The following is a 24,094-nucleotide window of genomic DNA, read 5'->3' on the forward strand; positions in this document are numbered from 1 at the left end:
ATCATTAAGAAGAAAGAAAGAGTCAGTAGAAAAAAAGGAACAAAGGATGTGAGTAGGCTGTTCCCCGAGGAAATACAGTAGCCCACAAATATGGGGAAAACCCCTAATCTCCCCAGTTAAAAATACAAATTAAACCTGGGGCACCTGTGTGGCTCGGTTGAGCGCCCCAGCTCTTGATTTCGGCTCAGGTCATGATCCCAGGTCTTGGGATCGAGCCCCACATCGGGGCCTGCGCTGAACGTGGAGCCTGCTTGAGATTCTCTCCCTCTGCCCACCCCTTCAAATGAAAGTAAATAAATAAAATTTCAAAACATATAAGTTACACTGCCAACAGTGGAGAAGATCCCCAAATCTGGGGTCAACAAGAGAATGGTCATTTTTTGGCAGCTCTTTTCTGCCTGTAGGTCCTGTCTCTGTGCTTTAATAAAATCACCTCTTTGTACCAAAAAACAAAGAGAATCGCCTTTTTTTTTCCCCCCTGGCACAAAAAGTGGTTTTTTGGGATTGTTGAGAATGGTCAAACATTCTCTTGGTAAGAATATAGGAGCTGTTTTTGTTTAATAGTAGGGAGACTTGACTTTTCAAGACCTTCCATTGATAGGCTGATTGGTCAGAAAGTTGTTGTTTTTTTTTTTTTTTAATGTTTATTTTTGTTTTATTTTGAGACCCAGAATCCGAAGCAGGCTCCGAGCTGTGAGCTGTCAGCACAGAGTCCAACGTGGGGCTCAAACCCACAGACGGCGAGATCACGACCTGAGCAGAAGTCGGGACGCTTAAACCGACTGAGCCACCCAGGTGCCCCTGGTCAGCAAGTCTTAAAAGTGGGATTTTAGCTCCTCTTTGGAGCTTTAGTACCTCATTTTTGGAAACCTCTTGTTTGTTAGCTGTAAGTAACCTTGGTGACCTGTTTGGTGTCCCTGTTTCTCTCCTTGATCTCTGGAGGGTTGGGGGTGAGGAGGCCTTCTTGCCTGCGACGAAGGTTTTGAAGTCGGAGTTGGCTGGTAGCCATGTGGCCTCCACCTGCTGGCTCAGCACCGAGGTGGACTCTGCACCCACCCTGAGAGGCAACCCTGGGCTGCACACCTACTTCCTGTTTCCTTGACTGCCACCTGGGGCTCTGGCTGCACGTTTCATGGAGGAGACTGGCCAGGCAGGAGTCTGCTGAGGGCCGTACCCTATTCTCAAGACCTCCCCGGAGCTGACATTGTCAGAGAAACCGTCTTTCCAGCAAGCACGGACTCCACTAGCCAGCAGAACCTTCTCGGGGTGAAGAAAGGAAACCGAGGACAAAGGAGCCAGTGGCTGAGGCTGCTGGGACAGTGTTCCCCGCATAAGGCCACCTTGGAGTGTGGGCGACGCACGAGGGCATCTGGCGGGTCACACCCTTCCACCTGTAGCAGCTTTGGCTTTGGGGAGTGGGGGGGTGGCCTCTGCACAGGGCCGACGCCACAAACGGCGGCTCACTTCCTGGTTCCAACCTCACGCATTCGTTCCTTCGCTGAGGCTGCTTCTGCCCAGACAGACACAGGAGACCTAGGTGTCTGAGGGAGCACCCCTATCTCCGGAGGTTCCCAGAGCGATGGACACAGCCACAGGAGCGGGGAGCTGAGGCGGACAGAGCCGACCCTTAACCCCACCTCCCAGCAGGAACCTGAGGCCTGGAGACGTGTGACCAGCCCAGGGTCCTATGGCAGAGCGGCACCCTGCACCCAGCCCTTTAAAAATTCTGGGTTGGAACAGGCTCCTTCGCTAACTCCGGCCCCAGGAACGGGCACAGAAAATGCAAGCAGCGTCCTCCTTTTCTGCCTCCAGCCTTCCCAGATCCCCTGCGGGGAAGGCGGCTGCTTCCACACGGGGGCAATCTCAGGACGACAGGAGCACACAGGCTTTTTTGTGCTCCTGGCGGCCAAAGAGCCCCTGTCAGCAAAGCTCCTGGGCCCTGGTGGCGCTTCCACGCGCACAGAAGCCACCACGGCCTGGAAGAAAGGGAGGGGACAAGTCCGCCAGAGTCCCACCCTGCTCAGATACAGGAAGTTGTGAGGGCAGGGCCGGAGTCTGGGCTCTACCACCTGCCGCCGTCAGCCCTCTGGAGGACACAAGGATTGGAATCCAACTCCAGCTGTATACACACCCTCGCTAGGCTCTCCCGCCATGAGGACCCCGAAGAGCTGACAGGTCCTTGCTTACTTTTAAGGACGGGGACCCCACTTCTTCACAGGAGGAGAACAGACCAGCAAAGCCCACTCTATGCCAAAGGCTGTTCCAGGAATCTTCACGTAATTTAATTCTTTCCTTCAATCCCTCCGACAGCCCTGAGAGGCAAGCACATGATATTAGAGCTTTTTGTATGCAGAAACCAGAATTCAGAGAGGTTATATAATTGCCCGAATCCACACAGCTAGGAAGTGGCCGATAAGTAGGGTAACATGCACCTTGGTTTGCCCTGAAGAGTCCCAGTTTACATTTGCTGTCCTGGTGTAATTAAGACCGCTCACTTTCATTCTGGAAAGTGCTCCAGTTTAGACCATAAACCGTAAGGAATCCAGGTCTGTGCTCTTTTCCCTGGACAATCCAGCCTCCTCTCCCAACCCCGATTTTCCATCCAAAGCCCCGAGGGCCACCTGCCACCACCTGCTAAGACACCAGGCCCCTGGGGGAGCCTGCGGGCATGGAGCTGCAGAATTATCAGCCAGCACAGCTGACCTGCGGTTTTTCTCCAGAAGCGAGAAGAGGAAGCAGAGGCCGTGCTCCAGGCCCCCTGGCTCTTCCGAAGAAACGGCGTCTCCTGCGACTTGGAGCTGCTCCGAGCCCCCGAGGCCCACCTACCCCGTGTCTCTCCTCTGAGCAGCTGCCAAAGCGGGCAGCAGCCACGGACGGGTCTCATCCAACCTTGGGCTCCCACCCTGGCAGAGGCATCTGGGTGAGAGACAGTGGCCTCTGGGCCCCTTGTGAGCATAGGGTGGAGTCCTCAAGAGGCTCCGGCAGCCACTTCTCCCTCAGTGCAGCTGCCACGGCCCCCACATGGCCTCCCAGACGGTCGGAACAAGCCAGCTGTTGGGACGCGCTCAGGGGAACCCAGCCCTGACCAGACCCCACTCGGTGCTTCAGTCCGCGGGCTCAGCCCTCTCACGGTGAGGCAAGGCCTCGACGTCTGCAGCTGCGCACTCATTGTCCTGTTCTTTCCGCCTGCCCCCCCCCCCCACCACCACTGGCCTTCCTCAGCCAGGCCCGTGCTTCCTGCTGGCTGGAAAGAAAGGCGAGGGAACCAAACCCCACAGTGGTTGGGGTGGCTTCTGGGCCCCTGTCCTCCTGGTTGTTGGGGGAGGACAGAGGATGGGATAAGGGGGTAGACAGAAGTCCAAACTTGAATCCACAGAATGCTGGGAAGGGGAAGCATCCCCCAGGCAGGGATGAGGGCCTGAGGCTGGGCCTTTGGTGTCCTCACAGCCTGACTGCGTGCTTCCACCATCCCACAGAGGGTTCGGTGGCTGTCAGTGACCATCGGTGACTCAGAAGACCTAGACCTACTCAGGATGCTGGAGTTCACCCCAGTGGGCCTCTGCCCCTTTGGGTCCCACACAGAGCCTGTCACACACACAGGCTGCAAGCGTCAGCCTGTCCTGGCCCCATGTCCTCAGTCACTGCCAGGAGCCTTGAGGCCCCACAAAGGTCAGGCCCTGGCCTTTTGCCCAGCTCTGGGTCAGAGTGGTGCACGCAGGTCCCTGCCTCCCACGGGAAAACTCCCTCCATTGGGCAGAACCCAGAGCAGTGAACCCCAAAGTAGAAGGTAGGGGGGTAGCTGCGAACCCTGACCCAGCAGACCTTCGCTGATTTAGGAAGGGTACAAAGAACCTGCCTCAGACTGAATCCCAGCCGGGAAGGAAGTGTGTCTGAGGAGCCGAGGCCTCTGGCTGGAGCCCTGCCCAGTCCCAGCACCTTGGGGCCTCCCCAGCGAGGGACCCGGAGCCTCTCGTGACCCTCGGGAGGCTGTAACCCAGCTAACCTCAAGTCAGAAGCGTGAGTGTCTGCGGCAGCTGTGGTTTGACAGTTAGTGCCAGAGAGAAGTCGCCCACGCGAGCCTCACTGTCTGCACGTGTGCAAGGCAAGAACGGGGACTGTGGTCCATCTGTCACCGCCGGCTCCTCCACTCCCAGCTGAGCAGCCCTGCTCCTTCCACGCTAGGTGAGTGACCTTTGCAAGCCCCGTGGCTTCTCTGAGCCTCAGTTTCTCACCTACACAAGAAAGAAAGGGACCGCCTACCTGGTCCCTGCGTCCTAAGATGGTGGTGGGCACCCCTGTGGTCAGATACTCCACAAACACCTGCTGTCGGGAACACAGAGACTCAAGCGTGGCCCCGGCCCTCAGCAGGGTTCAGTCAGTGAGGGACAGATGCTCTCACAGCCCAGGAGGAGGAGAACAGAAGCAGTATTGGGGCAGCTGGGGGAGCCCCCCCAGGTGAGGCCTAGTCCAGTCTAGGGGACACAAGAAGTGAGGCTCAAGCCCTGAAAAAGGAGTAGGAATTCAGAACAGGAGAAGGAGGCCCCTGGCGAAAGAGCTTGGAGGTGTGACAGAATGTAACCTGACAGGGGACCTGCCCAGGCTCAAGACAGGCTGAGGGAGGCGGAGAAGCCAGCCCGGATGGTCGCCACCGAGGGACGTGGCCTTGTGCCCGGGGAAGGCACTGAAGAGGGGAGGGCTAGGATCTGAGCTGACCACAGGGTCGGGAGAGCCCAGAGCAGGTGAGCTGGATGCCAGCAGACGCACAGTAAGGCTCTGGCTCCAGGGAGAGACTATGGCAGCTTCCAGGGTCACAGGTCACAGGAGCGATCCCACTGGCCAAGCAGGGGAAATGGGCAGGGAGAGGGGCTGCCGACGTGCTCTGATGACATCCCGGCGAGATGGCACGTCTGTACAGTGATATCAACAGTACCTACCGCCTGCAGGCTGAAGGTCACTCTGTTGCCCGAAGGGCCAATTGGGGGCCCCTGGAGCAGGCCCCACCTCAGCCCCCTGGGCTCCAGATCTCCCACCATGTGTGGGGTGTGCGTGTGCACGTTCTCTCGCCCACGCTGCCTCCCCCAAGCTTGGCAAGTAATCCTTCAAAGGCCACACCCCCCCACAGGAAGAAATCCAGCTCTGTGCTAATTTATGTGTTATCGAAGAGCACGTGGTGAATGCCCTGGGCATTGGCCTGGAGAGTCACCCACAGTGGTTGTTGGGGAACAGATGGGGCCACCGCCTCACGGGGAGTCCCTCCCGTCACACTGCCCAGCCTGGGGCCACAGGGCCACACCAGCGCAGGGGGCTCAGAAGTCCTCGCCTTGGAAACAATAGCTCTTTTTTCCTTGAAAGCAGGCTACAGAGCAGCACAGGCTAAAGAGGGGTGCGTGTGTGTAAAAAGTTGCTCATCAAATAGTAAAAGTGGCCAGATTGAGGTGATTTTTACTTTTCTGACTTGACTGACTTTTACAACAAGCTCTGTATCATTTTTATAATCACATAAAGCAAGGAGACAGCCGCTCAGCCACTGTGGGGTTCAGCTTTGCTCCAGAAGGGCTATGGGGGAGGACCCCCATGGATTAAGAACAGGCTCTGGGGCCATGGGCAGCCACCCCCTCCCAGGGCCAAGCCAGGCCTGCTCGCGCCAGTGGTGTGGGACTTGCATGGGGTGGAGGCTGGAGTGGGCACCTAGCCTCCAGGTCACGGGTCCCAGGCTCTTGCAACCCCAGGCGGGTCCCCTGTACCCCCTCCTCTGCTCTCTTCCTCACCTTCTGGGAAGGGTGACAGGGCCAAAGAGCCCCCCCAGGAACCCACTCCTAAGCAGAAAGTGACACTTCGCCACCTGACTTCAAGGGGACAAGGGCCCGGGGCTGGGTCACCTGCTTAGGTGACCTCAAGGACCACAGCAGGAGCTCCCACTCAAGGAGCAGGTGCTGCACAGGGGATGGGGGAGGGGGCCCTTGTCAGCCTGCAAGGACCCCCGCCACACAAGTCCCCATCACTTCCAACATAGTCCTTAGCTTAGCTTTGTGCTTGGCCCCAGACAGGGGTTTTGGCCAGAGGACCTGGCACACAGCAGTTGCCTAATAACATTTGTTGGACAGGAGGTGGATGGATGGATGGATGGATGGGTCATGGGTGGATGAATGAATGGGTAATAGGTAGATGGATAGATGGATGGGTGATGGGTAGATAGGTGGGTGGATGGATGGATGGTTAGATGATGAGTAGACGGATGGATGGGTTATGGGTAGATAGATGGATGGATGAAGAGAGCCACTGTAAAGTCACCTGCCTAGACTGCCCTCTTCATGGGAGGATGGGGTAGGAGAGTGGGGACAGGGGCCTAGGGCTTGCTGAACCTTAGACTCCCACAGTCCAGTTGGCAGTTCCAGGCCTGTGGAGCACAGTGGCAGACCAGTCCCTAAAGGCTTCTTCCCTCACCACTTCTGGATTCACCAAGACAAGTGGAAGCTGGCTTTGGTTTTCACTTAGGTTCCCTTTTGTGTGTGTTTACTGACGTTTTTGGTTGTTAGTGTGTTATTCTCAAAGAGCTAGCCGATTTCCCCACTTATTGATTTGGCGATGCATCATTCACCATGTGCTAAGATTTGTACGATCACCAGTGTCTGTTTCTAGCCCCCTGTGTATCTGGTGTCACTCACGTGTGGGGCAGGCTTCAGGGAACGACCAAGATGCATAGAGGGGTTGGAATTCAAATTTCAGTCATTCCTGCTGGTGTCGGGCTCCACCTTCCAGCTGAGAAGGCAGAGGCTTAGGCCAGTGGTTCTCAACAGCTCCAGCATCATTGGAGGGCCAGTTAAATCTGTTTCTCATTCAGAAGATCTGGGGTCCGAGGGTCTGCAGTCCTTTCAAGCTCCCCCCCGTAAGGCCAATGTTGCCAGTCACCCCCAGCCTACATTTTGAGAACCACTGGCCTCAGGTAGAGGAGACAGTGCCCTGAGGTCAGCCCTCAGGGTGGATACAGACCTCAGCTGCTGGGAATTTTAGCTCTGGGCCTTGGGCAAGGCATTCTCCTCTCTTTCTCTCTTGGTTTCCCATGATGGCTAGGCTACCTCCATCCATGTTGTTGGACGTGCCTGTTGGGTGGGTCAGAACCGTCTGGAGGGTGTTTAAGAAGGTGGCAGTGGAGGGGAGCCTGGGTGGCTCCGTCAGTAGAGTGTCCAACTGTGGCTCAAGTCATGATCTCACAGTTTGTGAGTTCGAGCCCCGTGTCAGGCTCTGTACTGACAGCTCAGAGCCTATAGCCTGCTTTGGGTTCTGTGTCTTCCTCTCTCTCTCTGCTCCTCCCCCACTCATGCTCTGTCTCTCTCTCTCTCAAAAATAAATAAACATTTAAAAAAATTTTTTAAAAAGGTGACAGTGGAACAGCCTTGTTTGGTGGGAGCCCTTTGTAGACAGGGGTCTGGTGTCACAGGAGCCAAGGCTCTACAGCCCCTTCTGGCACCGAGGGACACCCTAAAGAGTGACTCGGCAGCAAGGAAGCAGGACGGCCATTCCCTGTAGGCACTTTGCAGGGTATACTGAGGGCAAAGGAAACCCCCTTAGAAATTGTGGAAAAAAGTGTGAGCTGACATTTCCCAGGCCTTGCCAGCCTGTGGGGTCAAATGGAATCACGTTACCACCCAAAATTGCCTGAGAGTGGAGTTCTGTCTCCCGGCCAGGCCAGGCAAATGCCACTTCATGATACGGTCCACTGGGGACTCAGACAAGGGAGCTGGGGCACCAGTGTGTTACAGAGGCCTTCCAGAAAAACACCATTTCGGTGTTGACTTGAAGCCTGCTCTGCCCAAACCCAACAGGATCCAGCTGAGCTGGAAACAAAATAGGCTCAGAACAGAATGGGGCCTGGCCTTCCCTGGTGGTGAGTCTCATCAGCCTGGGGAAGGAAGACTGTCAAATGGCTGCTGGGTCAGAGTACTTGAGGTCAGAGGCCAGTCAGGTCAACTTATTGTGTGACCTTGAGTCATTTACTTAGCTTTCCTTCACCTCAGAGAGCTCCTAATAGCATAACCCTGTGGGACTGAGCATGAGAAGGACTTCACAAGATAATGCATGAGCCACCCACAGCACGGTGCCTGGCACCCACTGAACATGGGCAGTTGTCACCCTGGCATAGACCCGCTCTGCGTATTTGTCGTCTGTGGTGTATATTTGTGCCAAAGTTGACTGCAGAATAATCCAGACATCATTCTCACTCAGTGGGCTCAGCCATTTTCAACCTGATCCTTTCATAAAATCGTTCTTTCAAACCAAGCTGCCTCCTTGAGGTATGGCCTCACCCAGCTATCCAGCCATCAGAAGCATCCAGATTCTGGGGTCCTGGAGATTGGCAGACAGCACCTTGTAACATAGGAGGCCTTAATCCAGACCAGGAACCCCTGGAGAACCCAAGGAGAGGTCAGAGGGTGTATAATGTCCTAAATTATAAGAGGGTTTTGTTTTGTTTTTTTAAATATTCATTTATGTATGTATGTATGTATGTATGTATTTAGAGAAAGAGCGTGCAGGCGCATGCAAGTGGGGCAGGGGCAGAGAGCGAGGGAGAGAGAATCCCAACAGGCTCCGCACTATCAGCGCAGAGCCCAACTTGGGACTTGAACTCACGAACTGTGAGATCATGACCTGAGCCAAAACCAAGAGTTGGTCATTTAACCAACTGAGCCACCCAGGCGCCCCTCCCAAATGATCAGGTTTACGTTTGTAAGTCGGTGCAGATTTCTGGGAAAGAGGCCACAACTTTCATCAGGTTGTCAAAGGGGCCAGCACCCCTGATTGGTTAAGAGACCCGCTTCAGAGAGGCTGAAGTCCTTGCCAGCACCCCGCCCCCCACCCTCCTTGCCTGGACAGGATAGCCACCCCTCGGGACACACAGGGATCAAGGCCCCCGGGGCAGAGATGGGAGCAGCTCGGCCCAACCTCTCCTTCCTAGAGAGTCAGGCTTTCTCCAAAGGGGGAGGAGGGCTCACTCGCCACAGTAAGATGGTGAGAGGAAATTCGGAGTGTAAAATCCCAGGCAAAACTGGGGGACGATGGCTGGGGGTCACAAGAGGCGTGTGCGGCCTTGTCCAGGAGGCGGGGCCCCGTCACAGACCCGGCAGATGAATAGCACAGTGGGGTGGCCGGGCAGCCTCGGAGCCAGCTGGATGTGGAGGGATGATGGGAGTCTGGGCCGAAGCTCAGACAAAAGTGGTTGAAGGACTTTCTGAATGGGCTGGGTCCAGGCCCTGCACTCGTCAGCCACACGAGCCCTTAACTTCTCGTTTCCTCGGGGCCAGAATCCCAGGGGTAGCTGCCTGGCCCATCTTCCTCTTGGGGTTGCTGTGAAGAGTCAGGAAGCCCACGGATGGGGGTGATGTGTTCGGCCCGGGGCCCCTGAGTTTGAATCCAGAGCTGGCCCTCCCTCCCGGGGTTCCCCTGTGTCCCCTGCCGTGTACACCCTCAGTGCTGATTCACACACTGCCCGGGACACACCTGGGGGCCGCTGTCGGGCCCCTTCTGGTGAGGGGGCTGGGACTGAGCAGTAGAAGGGACAGTGGCAACGGTGGGGGTTGGGAGAGGGGGAGGGGAATTGAGCAGGAAAAGATCAGAAGCGCCCCCAGAGAGAAACGAAATTGCAGCCCTGTGGTGAACGGCGAGATTCCTTTTCCTCATCACCTCACCGAAAAACTCCAATGAAGTATTTCTTGTTACCTTGTGGAATAGATCTATTTTGGGCTCAGTGGCTCCGTTACCCGAGCGCCTTGCTTCCTGTGTGCCTTTGCAGGAATTAATCCTTGCCACATGCCCATGGAGAGCGTCCTGTTCTTTTCCCAAGCCAGCTGAGTCGTGAAGGGCCGTGGAAGGAGTAAGGGGGTGGCCCCGGGATTCTCCTCAGGCTGCCTGATGTCACCAGGCTGGTGGGGCCTGATGAGAACAGAGCCGGGGGCCAACCATTCCAGTATTCGCCGAGTGGCTCACCCCAGCTGCCCTGGCCCTCTGGCCGGAGGGTGAAGCCGCACTGCCCAGTCATGTCCCTAACTGCTCAGGCAGCCCCTTCCCCTGGCAGATGGAGGAACCCTCTCAGAAAGGCCTGACCCGAGCCCTCTCCAGCACTAGTCCCAGATTCCCCGCCTTTTCTGTTGCTGCTGCTTCACCAGGCCCACTGCACCTGCTGCCTGGCCCTAGGTCATCACCGGGCCCTCAGCTCAGCTGCCAGAGCAGTGGGTGGATGGCGGGGGCGGGCATGAGAGGAAGTGGGGCCACTCCTTCTGGGAGGGTTGGGATTTGATAGTGTGCCTCCTGGGGCGACCACCCACCGCCAGGGAAACTCATGGCCAAAGTTTCCCAGAGCAGGGCCACGATCATTTCCTCTCTTTGAGGCCAGTAGATGGGAAGGGGGTTCCTCCTGCCGCGGACAGAGGCCTTCCTGCCCTCAGAGGTGGGCTACCTGATCCCCAGGCCCCAGGTCTGGGGTTGGCATTTCTACTTCTTCAAACCTGCCTGTTGCTAACTTGCTGTATGACCTTGGGCAAGTCACTTCCCCTCTCTGGGCCTCAGAGGCCTCAGCAATAGAACGAGTGATCCAATTTGCCCACCCACTTCGACATTCTAAAACCGGGAAACATTCAGACCCGCGTGATTTCACATAATCAGAGCCGTCTTCCTTTAATTTGACCAAAATGCAAATGGCCCTGGTAGATGACTCAGCAGGTCTTACCCCCAGGCCTAGACACCTTCATCCCTCTGCCTGGGGAGGGAGAGGTCCCACCCAGACCCACGGAATCAGCTTCTCTAGGCCTCGGCGGCAGGACCTGGAGCCTGGCATGTTTAGGAGGCGGCCCAGGAGGGCAGGCTGAGGGGAGAGCTTGGGCTCCCCTCCCCCATACGGATAACTAACAATGACAGTTTATGAAAACAATGACCCACAAACCAAGAAGAGTCTCCGGCCGCTGCCTCCAGGACCTTCCACGGCGGGAGAAGGGCACACCCCCGGCTGGGTGCAGTGTTGAGGGGGCGGCAGGAAAGACCACCCCCTGCCTGCACACTCGGGCTACCCAGAAGGCGGCTGAACACCACGAAGGCCACGAAGCCCTCGTGGCCGTCCCGGCGGGGACGCAGGCTGGTCCGTAGGACACAGGACTTGGGACTTGCTCTAGTTAACCATGCAGATGAAAAGAACTTGCAAGGCCACCCTGCCAACTGCCAGGAAAGGGAAGGAAATCACATGAGGGTGTGAAAGCCGAGAGGGAGCAGGGGCCCAGGATCAAAGGCAGCTGCCACGAAGCCAATAGCCCCAGGCTGGAGGAAAGTGCATGAGCATATGAATCAGGTGGAAGAATAGACAGTCAAGGAACATCAGGGCTTGCAAAGCAAGCTCAAGACCAGAAGACCAGAAGACCAACCGACATGGAGAACCCGAACAGGACCCCTGCGCATCTAGAAACCGAGTCATGACGTAGCACACACATCCGAAAAGCAAACTAACAGCACGGAGAAAAAGTCAAGATCATCACAGTGAAGTCAGAGAAAAAGGACAAACCCCAACAATTAGAGATTGGAGCCCAGACCTTCCCGCATAGAGGGATCGGGGTCCTTGAAGTGAATTATCCAACAGCAATGCGGAAGAATGTTTAGACATTGAGGGGACACGAGGGATTCGGTATGATCAGCATCAGGAACATGCTGACTCGGGCCGAGCTAATGGACTCTAAGGAAAAGGAAACAACTGTTCAGGTGCCCAGGAGGAAAAACCAAGTCACGAACAAGGGGCGAAAAAAGTCAAGCTGGCCTCACATTTTTCCACAGCAACATTCAATACGAGAAGACAGGGGAACTTAGTCTTCAAAGGTGTGTGTGGGGGGCGAGGGGGGGCCGAGAATATTACGTCCAGTGAGGTTGTTCAGATTTATAGGCAACACGGAAAGGATCAGGGGAAAACGGCACCCTCAGGCTGCCTTTGGAAAAAAAAAAAAAAAAAATTACTCAGCAATGAAATCTAGCTGAGAGTTAAAAGGGTCAATGTTTTTGAAGGCAAAATCATGCCTCTGATACAGTATAAAATGAGCACCTGTCAAAATTGTATTTAACTCGGGGCGCCTGGGTGGCTCAGTCGGTTAAGCGTCCGACTTCAGCCAGGTCACGATCTTGCGGTCCGTGAGTTCGAGCCCCGCATCGGGCTCTGGGCTGATGGCTCAGAGCCTGGAGCCTGCTTCCGATTCTGTGTCTCCCTCTCTCTCTGCCCCTCCCCCGTTCATGCTCTGTCTCTCTCTGTCTCAAAAATAAATAAAATGTTAAAAAAAAATTTAAAAAAAAAAATAAAAAAATAAAATTGTATTTAACTCATTAAATAATTAGGGAACAAGCAATATGTTCCAACTGGTTTAAAGGAAAATTAGAACACCCCCGAAATGAATTTACAGACGGGTGCAAAACTGATCAGTAGCCACAGGGCATCAATCAATTGCATTCCTCCAGACAAAATGCATTTGCGTTTCTAGGAACCAGAATGATTTGCATTTTCTACCACCTAGATTTGCTCAGAGGTGACGAAATACAGGACCCCCGGGGGTGAGTGGCTTTCAAAGTCTCTCTCAATTTCTCTTGGTACAACTAAGAGATGACTCCAGGTGCAAAATCCAGGGACATAATATGCTTTAAAAAAAAAAAAAAGGGAAAGGAATCTATTGAAATGCAGGACTGAGACGAAATTCTAGGAGAATTATGGTTGCAGAACAGAATTTAAGTGTTAGAAACCTTGACAAAAGGAAAATATTAGGATCAAAGTCAGGAACCCAGGCAAGATGCGTAAGGGAAGTGATCGCCTTTTGCATCCCAAGGAATGATTGAGCCTGCCCAAGTGAAGCATTTATTATTTTTTCCCCAAGACTCCAATCTCTTGATGAATTTCATAATCTTTTCTCTTAACAGGAGAGAAGTTCATTATGAACCAATATCTCTGTGGAAAGTAAAAACTTATCTAAGATTCAGCAATTTTTTAGCTTTTTTTTTTTCTACTCAAGTAAAATTGCTTTTAGTTTTAAATCTAACATGTATGGTACAATCCCATCTTTTAAAATTATTTAGACCAGGAGCTCCTGGGTAGCTCAGTGGGTTGAGGGTCTGACTTGGGCTCAGGTCATGATCTCATGGTTCGTGGGTTCAAGTGCCACATCGGGCTCTGTGCTGACAGCTCAGAGCCTGGAGCCTGCTTCAGATTTTGTGACTCCCTCTCTGCCCCTCCCCCACTCACGTTTTTTCTCTCTCTCTCTCTCCCTCTCCCTCCCTCTCTCTTTCTCTATCTCTCAAAATAAGTAAACATTAATTTTTGTTTAATTATTTGGACCTATTTACCTGTCTACCTAACTTCTTTATGTCTCCAAAGTTCTCTGTAGATGACATTTCCCCAGATGTCAACACTGGATGATGAGCCATATTAATCATCTGCTTTGTGTGGGGGGGAAGTTCTAGGTGATGGGAATACAGCAGAGAACAGAACAGGTAAAGACCCTGCCATCAGGAAGCTGGCCTTCTAGTGGGGCTGGGGGGTGTTGCTTCCTTCTTTGTGCTTTTCTGTATTGCTTGTTTTGTTTGACAACGAGCATGTATTATTTTTATAAAAGCAGCGGTCATTACCTTCACACACACACACACTTCAGATGATTCTTCTAGACAGCCAGAGTTGAGGACTGCTACATTTCATTTGAGCCATTGACACTCTAGTGTGAATTATGTTTTCAGGAAGACAGTGTGAGGACCCAGGGTCTCTGCAGGTCCCAACCCAAGCAGCTAAATCCTGGGAAAAGCTGAAGAGGTGAGCTGCTCCCTGAGGAATTCAGCCTCTCTGGCCTGGAAGAACCATTGAGCTTGTCTCCCAAGCCCCCCTTGCCAGGGGTTCCTGTTCCTGTCCTAGGATCCTAAGCCAGTGAAACAGATGCGTGTTCTAACTGGCACTGGACCCAGGCAGCTGGGGGCCCAGCCCAGCCTTGACGAGTGTCTGGGACAAGCCTGACAGCCAAGGCTCTCCTCCTTCCCGACTTGGGAGCCCCATCTGACTCCAGCACCCTCATCTGCTCTCACTTCTTGGGTGGAGCCCTGACTCCTGCCCTTTTCCATTTGCACCCTTACTTTAGCCCCACTGGCCTAAGCTCCCCTTCCCCACACCCCCGGGCCTTTGCACATGCTTTCTCCTCCACCAGAATCCCTTTCCCACCTGCCTTCCCTTGCCCCAGATCCCAGGTCTCTCCCCTGGAAGCCTTCCTGACATACTCCCAAGCCCAGAGGGCAGGCACCCGCCACCGGCTATGAGCTCCCCACAGGCCAGCAAGCATGGCTCTACTCGTTCCTGTGGCCTAGTGACCACATAGGGTCACGGTCAAGTCTTCCTCTTGAGGTCGTTGAAAGGAGTAAAAAAGTGCACATTTCTATTTTAAGGTTTGTTAAAAGAATGGCGATGAGTGTGAAGGAAGAGGGGGAAGTGAAAGGGGGAATCATCAAGTCAGTAAAGGAAGGGAAGTAATAGGAAATGGGGAGAAAGGTCTCACTTTCCTGGAGCCAGCTGAAGGTCTGTGGGGGCTGCAGGGTCAGACAGGGCTGAGTCCCAGCGGGAGCTGCCCTCTCAGCCCCCCGCACCCCCCAGGGCCTGGGGAGGCACCGCCACCCAGTGTCCACCATTCCCACAGAGCCCCCCAGATCACGCTCTGCTCGCAGGGCAAGTGAGCACGTCTCCAGGGCAAGTCCCAGCACCAGTGGTGAACTGAGGTCACCCCACCGCTAGCAGTGCTGGGGGGGACCTCAGGGCAGGCAAGGATGAGGGCTGTGGCTGTCACCACCGTGTGGCCTGACGTGCCTCCTCCGCCCTCAGAAGTAGTGGCGTGAACTCTTCCTCTCAGGGGCGTGTCGTCTGCTGTGGGGGCGACCTGGGGAGCCCAGCCCAACACCCGAAACACTCACACAGAGCATGTGACAGGCAGGGCACATCTCCTGCCAGCAGACGACTCGCGGCGCCTCCCTGAGCCCAGCCCTGCCCCTGTCTGCACCCCTGTCTTTCCCACTAGGCAAAAATTTAACTTTGTTAAATGCTTATTTATTAGAGAGAGAGAGAGAGAGAGAGAATGAGCGGGGGAAGGGCAGAGAGAGAGGGAGTCAGAGGATCCAAAGCAGGCGCCTTGCTGAAGGCAGACAGCCCAATGTGGGGCTCCAACTCAGGAATCGAGAGATCAGGACCCGAGTTGAAGTCGGACACTTAATTGACTGAGCCACCCAGGCGCCCCATATTCACCATTTTTTTTTAAGTTTATTTATTTTGAGAGAGAGAGAGAGAGCATGGGGGAGGGGAGGGGGGGCAGGGAGAGAGCATCCCAAGCAGACTCCACTCTGTCAGCGCAGAGCCCAACACAGGGCTCGATCTCACAAACGGTGACGTCATGACCTGAGCCTAGATGGAGTCGAGTCAGAGCCCTAACTGACTGAGCCACCAGATGTCCCAACCTTGATCTTTTAAGGGCTCTTGAGGACTCTGCTGAACGGACACTCAGGATCACCAACCCCCTGCTGTGGCACATGCAGGTTATTTCCAGCCTTCTGCAAAGCCGAGCAGTGCTGTGAGGACATCCCTCTGCACGGCGGTGTGTGGAGAATAAATCTTCCAAGGGCTCTGCGAGGTCCCACAGGTGAGATGCTGGAGGATGCAGATTTTCGAGGAGGGCCCCTCACCAGGGACCGACCGAGATACTCCCTCCAGAGCCAGCCAGCTCCCAAGAGCGGGTTCCCCAGAGAGAGACCGCTCAGGAACCCCAACAGGTGTTCCTTTTACAGGTGGATCCGTCGTTGTGGTTGTCCTTGTCGTTGTTTTGGGGGGGGGGGGAGGGGGCAGTGCTGGGCTCCAGCCCTAACTGCAGAAGGTACAGAGCTGGTCTGGGCAGGTGGTTATGCAAATCAAACAAGGAAGTAGGGCTCAGGGGAGCAGAAGGGTTGGCTCTGGGCTCCCTGCCAGGGAAGAAGCTGAACTAGGCGCATCCCCTCTCCCTGCAGGAGGCCTGAGGGGTTCAGGAAAGGGCCCACGGACCACCCACTCCCAGGGGAATGGGTCCTGCCATGGCCCTGGCCCCTCCGTTCTATCCCCTGTGTTCCTAGAGGTCCCTACAGGGTGTCTGTGTTGAGCTCAGAATCCAGTATGGACAGATACTATAATAGGACAGCCGTTTCCTTCCCCTGGGCCCAGGCTGGCATCCCAGGTGCCCACCACAGTGCCCACCAGTGATGTAGGAACGTCCAGTGGGGCCTCCTTGGTTCCTACAGCTCCCGGGGCGCCCATCCCAGCCCCGATCCCTCAGCATGACACTGTCTCCTTAACCGTGAGTTCCGGGACAGCAGAGTGGGTCACAGGGGCCCAGCAGGTGGCAGCTGCCCAGTGCTGCCTGTCACTGAACATCCTGACCAAGTCACACTGGCCGGGAGCTGCTGGTGCCTGGCTGGCTGAGGGCCCCCCACCCCCACCCCCGGCAGGGCCTGTCCGTGGGAATGACGAGAAACAGGGTTCCTAGCCAGAGCTGCCGGCAAAAATCAACGAGAGGGAGCCCACCCCAGAGTCTCAAGCTAACCAGGGCCTGCAGGCCAGTCCAGGTGAGGCCGGAGGAGCCCAAGCCAGTCTCCTTCAGATGCTGCATCCATCTCCTAGCGTTCCAAATTGGAGATGCCAGTTTCTTTGCTTTTTTTTTTTTTTTTTTTACGTTTATTTATTTATTTTGAGAGAGAGAGCATGTGTGTGAGGGAGCACATGAGTAGGGGAGGGGCAGGAAGTGGGAGAGAATCCCAAGCAGGCTCCACACTGTCAGCACAGAGCCCCACGGAGGGCTCAAACCCACGAACCCTGAGATCATGACCTGAGCCAAAATCAAGAGTCGGATGGATGCTTAACCGGCTGAGCCACCCAGGCGCCCCTCTTTTGCCTTCTTTTGCACATTTCAGGCCTCTTTTAGCAAATTGATTTAAGGCCTCTTGCACCTAGGATTGGCAATTCTGATGAGCATTTGTGGAATCCCCCCAGGTTTCAGACACGAGGCTGTTGTGTCCCTGCTCGCCTCTGTTCTTGGTGAGCTTTGCCTGCATTTGTGCACAGAACGAGCTCATTACACAAAGTGGCCTGTGCTCCCTGACGAGTGAGGGATGCCTGCCTCAACGGCGGTGTCGGATGTGATGGATTCCACCACAGAAGTGCATTTAGTTCCCCTGCACACACACCAATCAAGGTGACACCGAGTCATGCCGTCCCCGGTTATATGCACATCAACACCTGACAATTGATCACCAGCACGTTTTCATTGGACTCCAGCTGCCCCCACCTCTCCTGAGTCGGGGCTGAAAAATTCGCCCATTTCAGCAGCTCCTGATGGTCTGGGCTGATAAGGATCCGGGTCAGGCTACCTGTTACTCACTGCCTGGTGCTGAGAACAAGCCTCCAGGTCTTTGCACATGTGTCTCTCTGCCCAGGGAACCTCTTATTATCAGCCCTTAAAAAAAGACCCAGACTCATGACTGTCATATAAAACTGAACATGTGTTAAAGTTTATTAAACTCCTAAATCAATGGGGCAACCAGGCACATGTTATTACCAGTTCACAAGAGAATCTGAAGAACAGGCACAATTATCGATCAGGAATATTGAAATGAACACGCAAATGAAGGCAACACTGGGGAGGGAAGTCAGTTGGTGTTCTATGAGACGGGCCAGAGTCCACAGGTCTGTAACAAGAATAATTTTGCATTACTTATCTATAATTTGCAGAGTTGTAAAATAGCCCTCATAGAATGGAATCAGATAATCCAAGAGGTGTTCCCCAAGAGTCAAGATAATGCATCGCTTTTCCACAGGTGTACAAATATTTCCCTGCAATCCCGACCACCTGGCCACTGAACCCCTATCTTATCCAGGAGGCCCCCCTGGCTCCCAGCGTGGATGGTGCCATCCACTGGACTCCTTGAACTTTTTTTTTTTTTTTTTAAATTTTTTTTTTTTTTTAACGTTTATTTATTTTTGGGACAGAGAGAGACAGAGCATGAACCGGGGAGGGGCAGAGAGAGAGGGAGACACAGAATCGGAAACAGGCTCCAGGCTCTGAGCCATCAGCCCAGAGCCCGATGCGGGGCTCGAACTCACGGACCGCGAGATCGTGACCTGAGCTGAAGTCGGACGCTTAACCGACTGAGCCACCCAGGCGCCCCTGAACTTTTTTTTTTAATGTTTGTTTACTTTGAGAGAGAGAGAGAGAGAGTACAAACACACACACACTCAGTGGAGAGGGGCAGAGGGAGAGAATCCTAAGCAGACTCCATGCTCAGCACAGAGCCTAACTTGGGGTTTGATCTCCTGAACCGTGTGACCATGACTTGAGCTGAAATCAAGAGTCAGATACTCAACTGACTAAGCCACCCAGACACCTCTTTCTTTTTCTTTCTTTCTTTCTTTTTTCTTTCTTTCTTTCCCTCCTTCTTTCTTTTTCTTTCTTTCCTTCTTTCTTTTTTTCTCTTTCTTTCTTTCTTTCCTTCCTTCTTTCTTTCTTTCTTTTTTTTAGAGAAGGGGAGGGGCAGAAAGGGAGAGAATCTTAAGCAGACTCCTTGCTGAGCTCGGAGTCTGACATCAGGCTCCACCCTATGATCCTAGGATCATGACCTGACCCGAAATCAAGAGTCACGTGCTCAACTGACTAAGCTACCTGGGTGCCCCAGTCACTTGAATTCCTTATCACACTGTTCTGTCTCCCCCATCGGTCTTGTAAGATGCTTAAAATCACCACTTGTGTCTACCTCTGATTGTGAGGGAGCACTCGAGGTTGAATAGATGGTTGAATAGATGAATTAATGAGAGAACAAAGGGGTAACGGCCTAAAACCAGGGGGTCGTGGAGCACCGCTGTAAGACAGGCAAAGACCTGCAGGTTGTGGAAGTGTGTCGGTTTCGAGCTTGATCTTACTAGGGGCCCCTCGGATAATACAGCCCCGAGAGCAAACAAGCTCAGAAGTACTAGGTTAAACACGAACGGGTTGTTTGCTTCTCCCCTTTCACCACAGCACTTCTGACAGCCTTTACCGTATCGAAGCCCCCCGTGAATGTCTCAGAAGGAGCACGCAACATCCCGGTGTCTTCCGTGCTTATCTGATGGCGAAGCAACTCTTTAAAAATGAAGGAAAGATGAGGGTTCTGGAAAATTCACCATGAGAAAGGCCAATTTAATCCAACCCTCCTGATTTATGGAGGGGTGCAGACGTCGTTACTGCCTGTGTCAGAGTGCCAGCCCCAGCGTTAGAGCTCCTGTGTGGCTTTCGACAAGTTCCTTAACGTCTCCACACCTCAATGGCTCCATCCATAAAACGGGGCTAAAGGGGCACCTGGGTGTCTCAGTCGGTTAAGCGTTTGACTTCGGCTCAGATCATGATCTCCCGGCTTGTGAGTTGGAGCCCCGTGTCAGGCTGTCTGTGCTGACAGCTCAGAGCCTGGAGCAGCTTTGGGTGCTGTCTCCCTCTCTCTCTGCCCCTCCCCCGCTTGTGCTCTGTCTCCCTCTCAAAAATAAATAAACATTAAAAAAACAAACCAAAACAGGACGAGAAAGAGAAATCGCCTCAAAGTGGCTGGCGGGGGGCGGGGAGGAGGTTAAATGAATTTCTGGGAGGAAGACTTGCAACATAGAGCCTGGCACAGTCTGTCCTCAGTCAGTGGTAACTGTGTCACTATTACTTATAAAAACACGAGGTGCCATTTATTGACTTGTCTTTGTATCATCTTGCTTGACCCTCACTTCAGCTGAGGCCAGATGAGGAAGATAAGGCCAACGAGGACAGCACGCTCGGGAGGTGAGCTCACAGGCCCACAAGGCCCTGCAGCTGGCAGGGGGCCAAGGTTCTCCGACCAGGCACGAGGCCCAAAGAACGAGCCAGCCAAGGGCTTGGCATGAAGTAGGTGCTTAGTAAAGACTGGTTTCTTCTATTCCTTCCTCCTTCCCTTCCAACAGCCATCTGGGCCCCCAGTCAGGAGGTCACCTCTGGCCAGGGCTGTGGTAGGACAGACAGAGCCCCAGGCCAGGCCTGGCCTTCTCCCCCACCAGCTGAGGTGCCCCCTTCCATTTCTTCTTCTCCTCCTCCTCGCCACCACCCCCCCCCCTCACTGCGTGCCCGCTCAGTTATCTGGTGACTCGAGGACCCCGGGAGTCCCTCTGTTCTCCTCAGCCACCCTGGTGACAAAACAAAGGAGGAGCTCAAAATCGGCCTTGATTCAGTGCATGAAGCCCGTGGCCTGGGCTTGAGTGGCCCTGCCAGGCCACCTGGGGCCGTCCACGGGCACCACACAGGGCCCCACGCCAGGCCCGGCCAAAACTGTCGCCCCAGCTGACAGCTTGCTCAGAGAAATGACTCAGCCCGAGTGCTCAGATGCCCTGTCCACGTTTTATGAACTAAAGGTGTTTTCATAACAACTGGGGGTGATGAGCCAGCAGCAGGCCGTAAACAGAGCAATGATCTGGTTGAAACGCCCAGGTCCGAGCCCCCGCCCACAAGCAGGGCCTCCTAGGTTGTCAGCTTCTCCACAGCGGTGCTTCCTTCACGCCCAGGTGGGGCCACGGGCCCCTGGGCTCGTCCTGGCAAACAGCACAGACTCCCAAAATAACGTGGAGACGCGCCCAGCCGCATCTGTAACCCAGGAGGGAAGCGAGTGACAGAGCCAGACCCATGGCCTAGACGCCTGCTTCTGTCCTTCCCGGATGCCCCGGGGCCTCCTGTGGGACCGGAAGCCGTCCATGAGCCAGGGTCCTGGGACCAGAACTCTGGGAGGCCCAGCCCTGAGCTGGAGTTCGCAGGGCAGGGAAAGTGTACCTCGCCTCCCACAAGGACAGTGCCCCTGGGGGGGTGTGACACAGGTGCCCTAGAACAGCAAATGGTGTGAAACAAGGAGGGCGAAGGGCGCCTGGGTGGTGCAGTCGGTGAAGCGTCCGACTTCAGCCAGGTCACGATCTCGCGGTCCGTGAGTTCGAGCCCCGCGTCGGGCTCTGGGCTGATGGCTCAGAGCCTGGAGCCTGTTTCCGATTCTGTGTCTCCCTCTCTCTCTGCCCCTCCCCCGTTCATGCTCTGTCTCTCTCTGTCCCCAAAATAAATAAACGTTGAAAAAAAAAAAAAAGAAACAAGGAGGGCGGTGCTCAATCCTCCCGGAGGATTCTAGAGCTGCCAGAGGTGCTCATTCACCGTGCCCCTACCCCCGCTCTTCCTTCCGTCCATCAGGGCACCTTGGGAGGCCTACCTGTCAGCCCTACCCCAGGCTTACCCACACCATCCTCTGCCCACAAGCCAAGCAGTCCTCTTCGATCCTAACTTTTCCAACCCACGGCAAGTCCCGTCCACCTTACCTCCAGCCCCTTGGCCGCCGCCACCCACGCCCAAGCTGCTCGCCTCTCGCTTGGACAGCCACCCTACCTCGCTGGGGTCACCTCCTGACCCCTCAGCCTTGGCCTCTAAAACCCGTTCTCCACTCATCGGCACGACGGTGCCACACCATCTTTCTGAGGCCCCACCCACACCCCACCCACCTTCTTGGCCTCCACCAGATCCTGTCAGCTATCCAAGCTTTTTTTTTTTTTTTTTTTAATTTTTTTTTTTTTAATGTTTATTTATTTTTGAGACAGAGAGAGAGCATGAACGGGGGAGGGTCAGAGAGAGACGGAGACACAGAACCTGGAACAGCCTCCAGGCTCTGAGCTGTCAGCACAGAGCCCGACATGGGGCTCGAACTCACAGACTGCGAGATCATGACCTGAGCCAAAGTCGGTCACCCAACTGACTGAGCCACCCAGGCGCCCCATATTCAAGCTTTTTAAAGAAACTGAGCACAGCAGCTTTGGCATCAGGCTATGAAGAGATGAACTGAACAGGAGGAGAGCTCAGAGGCACAACCATGCATGAAGGAGAACATGTGCTTGTGATGGAGAGACACCACCAACGGGTGGGGAAAAGACTCATACGTGGTGTTGAGACAGTTGTGATCCATATGGAAAAAAAGTAAAATTAGATCCCCACCTCAAGCCACACACACACTCCAGGTGGATTCAAGGCTTACCTGTGAGTAACAAAAGTTTAATACGTTTAGAAGAAACTCCAGGAGAATATTTTTTAAACTAATTAATTCATTTTCTTTTTAAAATGTACATCCAAGTTAGCATCTAGTGCAACAATGACTTCAGGAGTGGATTCCTTAGTGCCCCTGACCCATTTAGCCCATCCCCCCTCCCACACCCCCTCCAGTAACCCTCTGTTTGTTCTCCATATTTATGAGTCTCTTCTGTTTTGTCCCCCTCCCTGTTTTTACATTATTTTTGCTTCCCTTCCCTTATGTTAATCTGTTTTGTCTCTTAAGTTCCTCATATGAGTGAAGTCCTATGATATTTGTCTTTCTCTGACTAATTTCACGTAGCACAATACCCTCCAGTTCCATCCACGTAGTTGCAAATGGCAAGATTTCCTTCTTTTTGACTGCCGAGTAATACTCCATTGTATATATACCACATCTTCTTTATCCATTCATCCCTCAATGGACATTTGGGCTCTTTCCATACTTTGGCTATTGTGGATAGTGCTGCTATAAACATGGGGGTGCGTGTGTCCCTTCAAAACAGCACACTTGTATACCATGGATAAATGCCTAGTAGTGCAATTGCTGGGTCGTAGGGTAGTTCTAGTTTTAATTTTTTGCGGAACCTCCATACTGTTTTCCAGAGTGGCTGCACCAGCTTGCATTCCCACCAGCATACAAAAGAGAACTTCTTCTCCGCATCCTCGCCAACGTCTGTTGTTGCCTGAGTTGTTCATGTGAGCCATTCTGACAGGTGTGAGGTGGTATCTCATTGTGGTTTTGATTTGTATTTCCCTGATGATGAGTGATGTGGGGCATTTTTTCATGTGTCGGTTGGCCATCTGGATGTCTTCCTTGGAGAAGTGTCTGTTCATGTCTTTTGCCCATTTCTTCCGTGGATTATTTGTTTTTTGGGTGTTGAGATTGATAAGTTCTTCATAGATTTTGGATACTAACCCTTTATCTGATATGTTGTTTGCAAATATCTTCTCCCATTCTGTCGGTTGCCTTTGTTTCGCTGATTGTTTCCTTCACCATGAAGAAGTTTTTTTTATCTTGATGAGATCCCAATAGTTCATTTTTGCTTTTGCTTCCTTTGCCTCTGGAGATGTGTGGAGTAAGAAGTTGCTGCGGCCAAGGTCAAAGAGGTTTTTGCCTGCTTTCTCCTCGAGGATTTTGATGGCTTCCGTCTTACGTTTAGGTCTTTCATCCATTTTGAGTTTATTTTTGCGTATGGTGTAACAAAGTGGTCCAGGTTCATTCTTCTGCATGTCGTTGTCCAGTTTTCCCAGCACCATTTGCTGGAGACTGTCTTTATTCCATTGGATATTCTTTTTTTTTTTTTTTTTTTTTTTAATCTTTATTTTTACTTTTGAGAGGCAGAGAGACACAGAGAACGAGCAGGGGAAGGGCAGAGAGAGAGGGAGACACAGAATCTGAAGCAGGATCCAGGCTCTGAGCTGGGGCTTGAACCCACGAACCGTGAGATCATGACCTGAGCCGAAGTCAGACACTTAACCCACTGAGCCACCCAGGCACCCCTCCATTGGATAGTCTTTCCTGCTTTATCAAAGATTAGTTGGCCGTTCGTTTGTGGGTCCATTTCTGGGTTCTCTATTCTGTTCCGTTGATCTGAGTGTCTGTTTTTGTGCCAGTACATACTGTCTTGATGATTACAGCTTTATAATACAGCTTGAAGTCTCGGATTGTGATGCCTCCTGCTTTGGTTTTCTTTTTCAAGATTACTTTGGCTATTCGGGGTCTTTTCTTGTTCCATACAAATTTTAGGATTGTTTGTTCTAGCTCTGTGAAGAATGCTGGTGTTGTTTTGATAGGTATTGCTTTAGGAGAATCTTTTTATGACGTCAGGGGAAATAATTATTTCTTTTTTATTTATTTTTACTTTCTAAGTGTTTACTTATTTTGAGAGAGGGGAGGGGCAAAGAGAGAGGGAGAGAGAGACTCCCAAGCAGGCTCCGCTCTGTCA

At 53.3% G+C, this 24,094-nt stretch overlaps 2 long non-coding RNA genes across 3 annotated transcripts; one reads left to right on the forward strand and one right to left on the reverse strand.

Moving 5' to 3' along the window:
* The first annotated feature begins 737 nt into the window (after nt 1-737).
* LOC123584446 lies at nt 738-21,395 on the forward strand. Of its 2 annotated transcripts, XR_006705436.1 has the most exons (4): nt 738-4,182; nt 15,504-15,671; nt 19,798-19,949; nt 21,264-21,395. It is a non-coding gene; the product is annotated as an uncharacterized LOC123584446 (long non-coding RNA). The 2 variants fall into 2 exon arrangements; XR_006705435.1 differs by lacking the exon at nt 21,264-21,395 and having other exon boundaries at nt 19,798-20,936.
* LOC123584445 lies at nt 17,537-21,499 on the reverse strand. Its single transcript, XR_006705434.1, has 3 exons — nt 21,389-21,499; nt 19,087-19,197; nt 17,537-17,742 (listed from the first exon to the last, which is right to left on the reverse strand). It is a non-coding gene; the product is annotated as an uncharacterized LOC123584445 (long non-coding RNA).
* Between the last annotated feature and the right edge of the window lie 2,595 nt (nt 21,500-24,094).

The sequence above is a fragment of the Leopardus geoffroyi genome, chromosome B3 (genome assembly GCF_018350155.1).
Source record: "Leopardus geoffroyi isolate Oge1 chromosome B3, O.geoffroyi_Oge1_pat1.0, whole genome shotgun sequence".
NCBI lineage: Eukaryota > Metazoa > Chordata > Mammalia > Carnivora > Felidae > Leopardus > Leopardus geoffroyi.